Source organism: Rhagoletis zephyria, unplaced genomic scaffold (genome assembly GCF_001687245.7).
Source record: "Rhagoletis zephyria isolate East Lansing unplaced genomic scaffold, Rhagoletis_zephyria_1.1 Rzeph_scaffold_02772, whole genome shotgun sequence".
NCBI lineage: Eukaryota > Metazoa > Arthropoda > Insecta > Diptera > Tephritidae > Rhagoletis > Rhagoletis zephyria.
In genome coordinates this window covers 58,933-69,258 of record NW_016159856.1, presented here as the reverse complement: position 1 = coordinate 69,258, position 10,326 = coordinate 58,933, and the positions used below count along the sequence as shown (strand labels likewise).

Here is a 10,326-nt window from a genome sequence, read left to right as displayed (position 1 = left end):
GCAACCCAAACTACTAGCCTTACTTCGGGCCTTAGCGAAGTTGATCAGTCTCGGCCCGTTATCAGACATTCCCTCGTAAAAATTTTCGTGATCACCAAGCACGATTTTGCTATAATGACGGGAGCCGGTCTTGAAAACTCTCAACTAAGGCGAACGACAATATTCTGCGACGGGGTCTAACTCGTAGTCTTTTATACGTATGCCATGGTCGTCAAAAAAGAAGAGGTCCTTATCCGAGGTTGGAATGTGCTTTGAACACAGCTGAAAAAGTGTATGCGCATCATTTGAGACCGGAATAACTTGTACATTTTAATAAAATATTTTCAGCTAAATTTCATACAAAAATTTTGTAATGTAATTTTATAGATTTTTAATAAAAATTTTACGAAAAAAACCTATGAATAATTTTTTACTTGCTAAGTTTTTCATATAAAAACTAGTAGACACACGGATACCCCGGTTATGTGTTTGCGTAGGTGTCGACTTCAGAAGCTTATGGGGCGGTACCACAGAACCGAACACAAACGACGCAAAATACTTAAGTTTCCTAGATCCGAAGTTTCAATGCTCTACAAGTAGTGGTACTTTAGCCACAGCAGTTCGAAATTGTTAGTGGACACACGGGTATCCCGTAATGCGTTCTAGGGTTAAGACCTTTCTAAATTCGGGAAAATATCTTAAAAGCTCTTTTCTGTCTGTCGAAAGACTAATTGAAATATATCTTGTTAGGATAGAGGTCTTCACGCTATTCTGTATGTCTTTTAGTAATAAATTTTCTAAAAACTAAGTTAAATTAAAAAAAAATTTAATTTTATTGTTTAAAGCAATAAAAAATCGTTTTAAATTTGCTTTGCGAATGAAAAAAATTGCAAACTTTAGCGGCGAAAAAATTTAAAAATTAAATTTTTTGGAAATTCTTTTGATTTGTTTTAAGGCGTGTTCTTTTACAAAAACGTAAAGCTATCAACGAAGAAAATTAATTGATAATTAAAGTTGTAAATGGTCAAATGAGAATACGTGATAATTTCTTCATAAAATGTTTACATCCCAATATATTACTTCATTATTTATTAGTTCACACATGGCGTATGAGTAACATTCTTTCCTAGTTTATTTATCAATCAATTTTCTTCGCTGCTAGTGTGAGGTTTTTGTGAAAGCGCAGGCCTTAACACAAACTAAAAAAATTTCCAAAAAGTATTATCTTGGTCAGAATTGCCCTATTAGAAGAAATTTGCTTTATATGCAAAGCGGCAGTAGAGGTGACAATAAATTGCATTTCTAACAGTAAATAATGAAATTGGCCCTAAAATATTCTAAATAAAATAATGTTTTATTTTTAATTGAAAAGAAAATAAATCAATTTACGATAGCTTGTACAGCGCGATTCTCTTCCTCAATATCCTACCGAATTTGGTCAAAGTGACTGTCACTTACAAGCGACAATTTAGCAAGGAATGCCACTATGACACCAAAATAGATTCCCCTCGACACTTTTGCCAAATATTCACACATGTACGTACTAAATGGTATGCATACACGTACATACATATGTACATATGTATGTATTATTTATGTATTTTAAGGTGTATATGGAAATGAGTGTCTTCCTTACTTAAATGCGCTAATGCGCGTCAATAATGAAATGCATTTTTCAACAATCGCCACCAAAAATGGTGGTGCCAATAAATCAAGTGTGTTGCTACTTAGTAACATACATACATACATAAATACATACATACACAGGCATGTGTGCAATAGAGTGCCTGCGCGGTTTCCTTTCAACTTTCCAACAGCGTGACTTTCGCTATAACCTGCAAGCATTTGCCGCACAGCATTGGGGGCTTAATTTTTTGACTTTTTTGTTCTCATGCCTACCGCATGCATTCGCGTATTAAAAATATGTAAATAAATAAGTTTACAAGCCGCAGCTTTTTATCTAATTAGCTTTTTAGTGGCTATAAATCGTTGGTAATTGACAAAAAACAACTGGCTACTTGAGGACATTGTCGTCAGGAATGGCTGCAACGGCTGGCAGCAAAGTGTCAATTAAAAAACCAAATTTGTAAATTGCAGTGTGCGAATGAATTTATGTTGCAGAAATCTTACAACTGGATGTAATACCGTACGTACCTATATACCTATGTATGTATATACGTACATACATAAACTTATGAATGGTTATTTAATAACTTTTTGAGGGCAGTATTTTCATATTAAGCAGTTACAAATTTTGTATAACGCCAGTACTCAATAATACTCCAAAAGAGCCACAAAATTGTCCTTTTAATGACTTACTGAGTTCAAATCGTGCTTAAGGACCCATTTCATATACATACATACATATATGGAGGTGGCAGAGCACTCTTCAACAAACCGACATATATATGCGAGCGGTGGAACCACATTTTCCACTCATTAAGTAGCGCCGCCGAAGAAGTAGTCAGAATTCAGCGAGGCCGAAAGAACAACTGGTACGATGAGGAGTGTCAGAAAGCTGCAGAGAAAAAATATGCCGCCTACAGGGCCACGCTGCGATCGGGCTCAACGCCGATGTTCCACCGCCTGACTATGACGAGGTAGGAATAGCTATAACGCGGCTGAAAAACAACAAAGCTGTTGGAGCTGACAGCCTGGAAGCCGAGCAATTCAAGTCAGGTGAACGCATGCCCGACGACTGCATTCCGCCCAATCCACAAGAAAGACAACCTCGCCATTCGCGCCAACTACCGCGGGATCAGCCTTCTAAGCATAGGTTACAAGGTCATATCGAGCATATTGTGTGAAAGGCTGAAACTCACCGTCAACCTTATCAGTGTGGCTTTAGACCTGGCAATTCCACCATAGATCAGGTATTCACAATACGCAAAATCTTGGAAAAGACTCGTGAGAAAAGGATCAACACTCAACACTAAAGGGAGTTTCCTATACGCCATTCAAATGCCGAATTGAAACATATTTAGGATGATGCTTTGCATTGATGCATTACTGAACAAGGCGTTTGTATATTCTGGAACGTATTAACTTATTTAACTAAAATTTTGTTACTGCAACGTAGTACGTACATATGTACATGCGTGTACATGTAATTATCATGCAATTAATTAAAGTAATGATAAGAATGAAACCATTACACGACCACAACGGCCACGAACACCCGCTGCAACAAAAAAAAAATGCTGGTGTCGGCTAAAGTTGAACTTGCAATAAGCTTAATGACAGCAACTATGTAAGAGCGTCAGTGTTTACAGATGTGTAGCTCCGGTATAAAGGGGATGGCAGAACACTAATATGTATATGTATGTGTATTTGTATGCTGCGCAGGTACGTACAAGTGAATATGCACATAGTACACCTGATAAATGGGTATTCCATGTTAGTAGGAAGGACCGGTCGCTTACTCGCTGGCGGTTAGTTGCCTTACTCATTTGGAAAATTTAAAACTTGTGTTAATTTTTGCGGTCAGCACAAAAAATAGCCTACAAAAAACGACAGAATAATGCCGCGCTCTTATGACTAACTAGGCACCAATGGACCCAATAGCAACAGACACAAACGAATGCGGCAAACACTGTATGCACAGTGGCAGACAACAAGAAACGTGCAACATGCGATGACAAGCAATGCGTTGTGGCTAGGCAGGATGTGTGCATACCATATTTAAACACACTAAATCTAAAGCGTTCGCACACACTTGTCTGTCTGCAAGCTGTAGACGTGTAAATTGCGCCTTAGATGAACGCACGAACAACCGGGGGCTTGTCCTCAGAATGCTAATAAAAGCCAAAAACCGAAAGAAAAAAAAAACAAACACGGCGTAGAGATGAACTAAGTGTGTTTAGGCCTTCATTTGCTAACTGGCTAAGCAAACGCTTTAACGCTCTTGTAGTAGTATGTCCGTCTAATCCAGCAGATGATATGAAAATTTCTTTGCACGACGGTGGCGGCTTCTCTTCTTTCAGCCACCATCAAAACATGCGCCAGCACTTGTCGTACTTGTTCGCTGCCACACTACTGAACGTGCCACTTGCCACTTGGCTGTTGCGCTGGCGCTGCTGCTGTTGCTGCCAGTAGTTAGTTGCGTACCAGATGCATGTCCAGCGATATGACGGGGGACATCGTCACAGACGTCGTTGTGGAGCATGCTGTATGATTTTTTTCTTTTGTTTGTTGACCACCGCAAGGCTGGCTGGCGTGTGTAATCAGGCGTTATTCACAACCGCTCGGCTCCGCTCCTCTCCTTGCGCTGTTCTACTTACTTGGTACTCATTACCTCCACATTGCTTTATTAATAATCCATAATTATTCTTGCCGCATACATTGTGGCACGTAACCACTTGTCTACTCTGCGGGCGAGTTTGTCGTAAGTACGTGTCAGCGTTTGTAAGCTCGCTTGGAGCGACGAATTCTTGTAACGTATACAGATGGCGGTGTGATGGAGTTAAGTGAATGGGTGTGGGAATTTTTGGTTGTTAAAAATGTGCTGGATATATTTAATTGGACGCACTGTCGGCCACCTTTATTCATAAATATGTATACGAATGATGTGTGACACATACGCCTTGGGTATTGTTGTTGATTATGATTACATGGTTCTCTTGTGTGAGAACTCCTTAATTATTGTGCAGAAATTTGCGAAGAATTAAATATTATAGTTACGAAAACAATTCTATATCATCGTTTTATCGTCAATTCTGGTAAAAAAAAAGTTTCAGTACTTATATAAATGCGGGCACTATACTATGATTCATTTTTTTAGACCTCCGGAAAGTTAAAAAAAAATATCTTTTATCTGTGCTACAGAGATTATGGTGTATATGGTAAAACGTGTACCTAGGTATCCAGTAAAAGTTACACGACTATACTCACTCACCCTGGCCAATGTAAGTAATCCATCTGTAAATGCGATGACCAACCCGTGCTGAATTTTGGGTCAGGGCGGGAAAAGAGAAGTAGATTTGGTGGGGCCATTTCGAGGTGCGGCTGCAAGTCGGCGTCTGGATTGGATCAAGCGGCGCCCCGTATGAATTTAAGAAATGAGCCGAGGACGTAGGACAAAGTTCCAAAGAAAATGACGAATATCATCCCCTTTTTTTGATGACAATCAGACAAATGTTATAGGACCATGCTTTTAGGGCATGTACTTTGAATGGTCTGACACATACATACAAGAAATGTGATAGATGTGGCAAGGTAATTATCAAGTGGGACTTTACGGCGTCCACTACAGCTGCCGTGTAAGGAGCGAAAGTTCGTTGTCGGATTTACGGTAGAAGAGAAACTTTGTCGTAAAGTACTGTCATTCATTCCGGTGGTCGAGCGTCTCGACCAAAAAAAGTGAGCACACAGAACGTAACTTCTCTTCACCGCCTGGACAAGGGAGGTCAGACTTCAACTAGGAATTCACGTCAACGGCACACCATTTCCGGCGGTGAACAATATGAAAATTTTATTTAAATTTCCGCGCACACAACCGCAATTGTCAATACGACAACCACTAGATCCCTCGACGTACCGACGTTCACCCCCAATCACGACTTTTGACCTATGAATGCCGTGATCGGAGCCCAATTATCCCTATCGCAGAATCTGAGCTTCGACTGCCACGAGAGACCCGCACTACTCTGTCCCAATTACGGCCACGATGTTGTAGCCGTCTCAATAGCTACTTATCCATACTCAACCCTGATATCCCCAATGAGCGTCCGGCATTTGGAGGCTCCGCACGATACCAACCACCTCTTCACATGTCAACTCAATCCCACTCAGCTCGCTTTTGTCCGACGCCATCTAAACAGCTCGTTTAATGGGCCTACCGTTGGTTGAGCTTGACGATAGCGACTGACGGAAAACCCGAAATAGGCGCAGCTTAATAGTGTCGCTACAATACCAATAACCAAATACTTTACGCTTTGATAACCGAAAGTCACATTTCCACGTAGAATGACGATGGATTCCAGACCGCTACAAAGTAGAAAGGAGGGGGATTTAAATACGTGAGTGAGAAATTTCTGGTTGGCAAGAAAATGTTTCCGGAAAGTCCCGTTATGCACTGAACTTTTCAAGAACGCAACGAGATCCGGTAAAATAGAGACCAATGATTTGGTTTCAGTACTCTTCTGGACGCTAGCGGTGACCAAGTTGAGATTCGGCATTACCACGGCTCAAAAATAATGCAGCTTGTGGATCCGATAGATTGTTTGCTATCTGGACACCAACTCCAATGGCAAATATGGTCCATACTTCTATGATTTTTATTTAATATTTACAGTGAAACCAACATCAGTTTCTTTATTTCTATAAAACCATGAGATAATTATTTCCAGTTGTGGGAAATGAAAATATTTATTTGAATTTTACTTAACAATCAGCGTTGTGAATCTGTCTTAATAATCTCATTTAAGCGGATCAATGGTTGATAGAGAAGTTATTACTACAATTCCGCCATGCAATTTGTACGCCATTTGTGACGCAAGAACTGTAGGGAAGAACTAATTAATGCAAGCGTAGGAATTGAAGAAATAAAATCAACCAAAACGACAACATATCCACATGTGCTACGTAGACAAACATGTAGTAAACATATGCATATATTTCTAAGCCGCTATTCCCGAGGGCAGTGATGCTGTTGTGTTGATTGGACGATTTGACGCAGACGTGGAAAACGAACTAGTCACAGCTATGAGGATGCATCCATCATTTTGATGTGACACCAACACATCTCAATTAGTCAACCCAAAATTATTTAATTAACCGTTTGTGTCACTATGCAGCCCATTCACTGCATGCACACACCGCCAAAAAAGCCGTGGGCATTACGAGCATTATACAGACATACGCACATATGTATGCATGTGCAGCGCACGTCGTCAAAGCGTGGAATTTTTTTTTAAGCTTAGTAAGAATAATTGTTAAAGAGAAGCATGGAAGGCGAAGTAAGTAAGTACAGTTCGAGTTGGTTATGCGCCTCGAAACGCGCTTGCATGCGCATTTTCCGCCAGCGTGCGCATGCGTAACTGTCACTGCTGCTAGCTATTGCTTTTGTGATTACTGCAGCGCAGCAGCTACTTTTGCTCCCCAATGCAACGCGTTGACGGCTTAATGAACGAATCAGTCAAAATGTCAGTCAGTTAGACATTTAGTTGGTTTGATGTGGAAAGGGAGATTTTTTTCACAACAAAGTTGTATTATTATTTATGCAATATTTTCGAATATTTATAGTCATGTCGGTGTGTTAGAATATTAGAGAGGTTCTGCGCAAATGATTGATGACTTCCCACTGCAACTGCATTCAATGAAGTTGCATTGCAATACTCGAGTGGAAGTTGATGTGTTGTGACATACATACCAACACATTCCATCAGATAATAAAAGCCTTTATCTCGCAAAAGGAATTGGGGTGATTAAATAGCTGAGATTATGAACGTTTGGTCGCTGAGCTTATGTGGATTTTTCATTTTGATTGAGAAGTATTTTAGTATTAAGCTCGAAATTGAGCATTATACAAATAGGCTCTCCCCACTTGACTAAGACGAGCTGAGAATAGCAATAAGGTGGCTTAGAAAGGGGAAGGCCCTGAACAGACGGTTTGCCGGCTGAGCAGACCGCGAGGATCTGGTAGTGAACATGAACCAGCTCCCAAGAACTTGGTCTGTTGAATACATGCCCTAAGGTTGGAATTTCAGTGTATTTTGGCCAATCCACACAGCACGAAGATCCCGCTGTTTGCGACAATCACTGCGGTCCTATCGACGAAAGGCTAAAGCCCTTTATGAATAAACTGATTGGACAGAAAATCAAATCGGCGCACACTATCTCACTTTGTCGATTTAAAGCCGCTTTTGATAGCATGAAGGGAAGCTGCCTATACAACGCCATCTCTAAATTTGGGATCCCCGTAAAACTAGTACGTCAATGAGGTCAGAAATAGAGCCCATCTTTTAGCTCCGTTCAAATGGTAAATGACTTCTTCTAGCATTTGGTGCCCAAACGAGGAGGCTCTATGCAATCAATCTGAATTCGACGATCTGCTAATATAAATTGCAGCGCAGCAAAAATGCGTTACTGCTGGCGTATGCAGATGACATGGACATCGACGGTCTCAAACGGAGGGCCGTTAGCGCAGCATTTTCCAGATTAGAGAAGGGGGCAACGTAAGAGAGTGGCCAATTGGCGAAGATGTTTGGTCACGGTCCGAAACCGACAGACATTTTTAGAGACAAATAAGAAAAATAAGTAGATATATATTTTTTATATGCATATCTTTACTCAACTGTGAAATATAGTAGATATTATCAATAAAATCATACATGCGGGTGTTTACGAAACTTGTAGCTCTCCGCAAACTTAGCGTCCGCGTGCGCTTGTATAATTCTCTGTGAGAAAGCATCATCAGATAATTGATGATCATAAGTAAATTTACGATTTATATGGCTGGAATACCAGCTTAACAAACCCATTAATTGCATTTCATCGAATTAAGTTTCAATAATTGTCAACATATTTTCTGTAAAGGCGCAATGGAGTTAATATTAATTAGTGCAGAGTACTTTGCAAAATCACCAAAGCAGTGAGCATTTACGGCTTACAAATACCTATGCATAAACACAGACATGCACAGTCGAATAATTCAATTTAGCAAAAGGGTGTGGCTGACTGTTGAACTAATAAATTCATTAAAATGCGCCAAGAGCATTAAGTTCACAACAAGTGAGCTTTATAAAAGGTAATGATAAGTGTAGATATGTATGTGACACAATTGTACATATAGGTGAGTAAATTTGCATCAACATGGATACATGGCAATCGTGAAACTTCTGAACCGCCCACGCGTACCTTCTTAACCCACTTGACTGCTGCAGCGGCGCGCCATTACATCGCTCACCCACCCATGTAAAGATATATGTAAATATGTATTTTCACATTGCAACAATTTTAATGAAGCTGTATTGTACAAGTGCAACAGCAGCAGCAGCAGCAGCAGCAACACCAAGCCAAACAACAATTGTAAGGAATTTAAGCACACAATAGGATAGATAGGTCGAGGTAGAGGATATAGAGTTGTTAATATGCGCCACATTGGTGGTGGTGGTGGTGGTGGTGGTGGTGGTGGTGGTGGTGGCTGTTGTTGTGGTGGCATTTATTTAAATTACCTTACCTTACCTTACCGGCTCGCACACGCTCACGAACAGACTAACAGCAAATGCTTAATTGATTTATTAGCGTTGAACTTGTGTCGAAGTTTTAGACATAGAACGACAATGGAGTTGGTTCCGAGGTGAGTAAGCGGCATAAGAACTATTTAAAAGGGGTCAGGGCTTGCTGGCAGAATATATCTGACGTCTTATATACATATGTATGTATGTACGTGGGACATATATGGCTACTAGATCCATAGAGGTAATAGAGCAAAATTTTCCGAGTTGAATGGCAGGCGCGCTCCTATACGTGTACGTAGCTAAATATGTGGGTATGCCGTAACTGGCTGCTGGGTAATTGAGTTATGGAGTGGTTTGAAAGTGAAGTAAATTTTTAAGGCGTTTAGAGTTTCAGAGCGGGTGCAGAGGTGCTCATTTCCGGGCTTGGTTACAGCCAAGCAACTGCATCTGTATATATGTATGTTTGTTTGCATGTATGAGATTATGGCGTCGCACAGTGGGATTATGGTGGAAAAATATTCAGCGTTTTGAGCACTAAATTTTCGCATTTCGACCTTTTACGAAATTTACAATTTTATACAAAATAAAAGTGACAGAAGTCAGAATTATTTTATTCAACTAAAATTTATTGGGACTTTTGTTGCTGAGCTGGGCAGTGTGTTTTTCTAAAAACTTTTGTTTTGGTTGCAGTGCAAACGAGCAAATATTTTGTTAACTACTTATTAACAAACCAAACTTTTACTTTATAAATGCCGACTTTGACACCTTTTATGGACAAAAACTTTTAAAAAGTTAAGATCGGTATCTTTTCTTTCGATGTTTGCCGCACGGAGTCATCAAGTCATCGGTGCACTTTCTAAGACGGTTTTCGGATTAGGCTTATATGGAAGGTATGTTTTAAAACAAGTCGACCATACTAGTTTTTCGTTTTTATTTTCTTGATTTATGTCCATAAATGTTGCATACGGAAAATTCGGGTTCTACGCCGACTCCAAATTTTTTCCATAAAATATTTTGGGTTTGTACCACAGTGCACTGCACCAATGCGAAACCATCCGTTTCAGTTGTTCAATTGGTTTGCTGCTACTAGTCGAGCTACCGGCTACCGTTTGCAAAAGCAAGTCTTGACTTTGCACGCTAAAAGGTAAAAACATACCAACAGCCACAA

General features: G+C 40.0%; 1 long non-coding RNA gene across 1 annotated transcript; it reads left to right on the top strand.

Moving 5' to 3' along the window:
* Positions 1-2,699: 2,699 nt before the first annotated feature.
* LOC108367684 (uncharacterized) lies at positions 2,700-9,602 on the top strand. The gene is made up of 3 exons (XR_001848278.1): positions 2,700-2,802; positions 4,951-4,952; positions 9,592-9,602. It is a non-coding gene; the product is annotated as an uncharacterized LOC108367684 (long non-coding RNA).
* The last annotated feature ends 724 nt before the right edge of the window (positions 9,603-10,326 follow it).